The sequence below is a fragment of the Triticum dicoccoides genome, chromosome 5A (assembly GCF_002162155.2).
Source record: "Triticum dicoccoides isolate Atlit2015 ecotype Zavitan chromosome 5A, WEW_v2.0, whole genome shotgun sequence".
Lineage (NCBI taxonomy): Eukaryota > Viridiplantae > Streptophyta > Magnoliopsida > Poales > Poaceae > Triticum > Triticum dicoccoides.
In genome coordinates this window covers 90308158-90311508 of record NC_041388.1, presented here as the reverse complement: position 1 = coordinate 90311508, position 3351 = coordinate 90308158, and positions in this window count along the sequence as shown.

The following is a 3351-nucleotide window of genomic DNA, read 5'->3' as shown; positions in this document are numbered from 1 at the left end:
TTCTGGACAGCATTAAGGCCTACTTGAACAAATGTTTTTCAATGAAGGACCTTGGAGAAGCTGCTTATATATTAGGCATCAAGATCTATAGAGATAGATCGAGACGCCTCATAGGTCTTTCACAAAGCACATACCTTGATAAGATTTTGAAGATGTTCAAAATGGATCAGTCCAAGAAGGGGTTCTTGCCTATGTTACAAGGTGTGAGACTGAGCTCGGCTCAGTCACCGACCACGGCAAAAGATAAAGAAGAGATGAGTGTCATCCCCTATGCTTCAGCCATAGGATCTATTATGTATGCCATGCTGTGTACCAGACCTGATGTAAACCTTGCCGTAAGTTTGGTAGCAAGATACCAGAGTAATCCCGGCAAGGAACACTGGACAGCGGTCAAGAATATCCTGAAGTACCTGAAAAGGACAAAGGACATGTTTCTCGTTTATGGAAGTGACGAAGAGCTCGTCGTAAAGGGTTACGTCGATGCTAGCTTCGACACAGATCTGGATGACTCTAAGTCACAAACCGGATACATGTATATGTTGAATGGTGGAGCAGTAAGCTGGTGCAGCTGCAAGCAGAGCGTCGTGGCGGGATCTACATGTGAAGCGGAGTACATGGCAGCCTCGGAGGCAGCGCATGAAGCTATTTGGGTGAAGGAGTTCATCACCGACCTAGGAGTCATACCCAATGCGTCGGGGCCAATCAAACTCTTCTGTGACAACACTGGAGCTATTGCCCTTGCTAAGGAGCCCAGGTTTCACAAGAAGACCAGGCACATCAAGCGTCGTTTCAACTCCATCCGTGAAAATGTTCAAGATGGAGATATAGAAATTTGAAAGTACACACGGATCTGAATGTCGCTGATCCGTTGACTAAACCTTTCTCGCGAGCTAAACATGATCAACACCAAAACTCTATGGGTGTTCGATTCACAACAATGTAACTAGATTAGTGACTCTAGTGCAAGTGGGAGACTGTTGGAAATATGCCCTAGAGGCAATAATAAAAGTATTATTATATTTCTGTGTTCATGATAATTGTCTTTTATTCATGCTATAACTGTATTATCCGGAAATCGTAATACACGTGTGAATACAAAGACCACAATATGTCCCTAGTGAGCCTCTAGTTGACTAGCTCGTTGTGATCAACAGATAGTCATGGTTTCCTGGCTATGGACATTGGATGTCGTTGATGACGGGATCACATCATTAGGAGAATGATGTGATGGACAAGACCCAATCCTAAGCATAGCACAAAGATCGTGTAGTTCGTTTGCTAGAGCTTTGCCAATGTCAAGTATCTCTTCCTTTGACCATGAGAGCATGTAACTCCTGGATACCGTAGGAGTGCTTTGGGTGTATCAAACGTCACAACGTAACTGGGTGACTATAAAGGTGCACTACAGGTATCTCCGAAAGTATCTATTGTTTTATGCGGATCGAGACTGGGATTTGTCACTCCGTATGACGGAGAGGTATCTCTGGGCCCACTCGGTAATGCATCATCATAATGAGCTCAAGGTGACCAATGTGTTGGCCACGGGATCATGCATTACGGTACGAGTAAAGTGACTTGCCGGTAACGAGACTGAACAAGGTATTGGGATACCGACGATCGAGTCTCGGGCAAGTAACGTACCGATTGACAAAGGGAATTGTATACAGGGTTTGATCGAATCCTCGACATCGTGGTTCAACCGATGAAATCATCGAGGAGCGTGTGGGAGCCAACATGGGTATCCAGACCCCGCTGTTGGTTATTGCCCGAGAGTGGTCTCGGTCATGTCTGCATGTCTCCCGAGCCCGTAGGGTCTACACACTTAAGGTTCGGTGACGCTAGGGTTATTAGGAAGACTAGTATGTGACTACCGAATGTTGTTCGGAGTCCCGGATGAGATCCCGGACGTCACGAGGAGTTCCGGAATGGTCCGGGGGTAAAGTTTTATATATGGGAAGTTGTTAAACGGGCACCGGAAAGTTTCGGGGTTATACCGGTATTGTACCGGGACCACCGGAAGGGTTCCGGGGGTCCACCGGGAGGGGCCACCCCTCCCGGGGGGCCACTTGGGCTGCGTGGGTATAGCAGCCAGCCCCTAGTGGGCTTGGCGCACCCCCCTCCTTGGGCCCATGCGCCTAGGGGTGGGGGGGAAACCCTAAAGGGGGCGCACCCCCTTTGCTTGGGGGGCAAGCCCCCCACCCCTTGGCCTCCGCCCCCCCCCCCTAGGGTTTTCCCTAGAGGGCCGGCCCCCCTTGCCCTTTCCCCTATATATAGAGGGGTGAGGGGAGGGCTGCAATACACCATAACTCAAGGCGCAGCCCCTCCCCTCCCCAACACATCTCCTCCTCCGTACGTGCTTGGCGAAGCCCTGTCGGAATACTGCCGCGTCAACTGCACCACGCTGTCGTGCTGCCGTTGGAGCTGCCTTCCTCAACCTCTCCTTCCTCCTTGCTGGATCAAGACGGAGGAGACGTCTCCCGTCCCGTACGTGTGTTGAACCCGGAGGTGCTGTCCGTTCAGCACTAGGACATCGGTGATCTGAATCACGTTCGAGTACGACTCCATCATCACCATCTCCTTGGCAAGCTTCCGCTCGTGATCTACAAGTGGTATGTAGATGCAAACTCTCTCCCTTGACTCGTTGCTTAGATGAACTCATAGATGGATCTTGGTGAAACCGTAGAAATTTTTTTAATTTTCTGCAACGTTCCCCAACATCAAGTTATCTACAACCGGACATTAACAAATTCCCATCTGCCCATAACCGCGGGCACGGCTTTTGAAAGTTCAAATCCCTGCAAGGGAGTCCCAACTTAGCCCATGACAAGCTCTCACGGTCAACGAAGGAATAGACCTCCTCCCGAGACGTTCCGATCAGACTCGGTATCTCGGTTCTTCAAGACACTTCGACAGGTTAAAACAAATCTAGCAACACCGCCCGAATGTGCCGACAAATCCCGATAGGAGCTGCACATATCGCTTTCTCAGGGCACACTCAGATTGTCTAAACTTCCGGTAGGCCAGCCCAGAGTTGCCGCTGGTAGCCACCGGCGGCTGACGAGTTGGACCAACACTCAGAGGAGCACTGGCCGGGGGAGTTTAAAATAAGATGACCCTCAGGCTCCGGAAACCCAAGGGAAAAGAGGCTAGGTGGAAAATGGTAAAACCAAGGTTGGGCATTGCTGGAAAAGCTTTAATCAAGGCAAACTATCAAGGGGTTCCCATTATAACCCAACCGCGTAACGAACGCAAAATCCGGGAACATAACACCGATATGACGGAAACTAGGGCGGCAAGAGTGGAACAAAACACTAGGCGAGAGGTCGAGCCTTCCACCATTTACCAAGTATA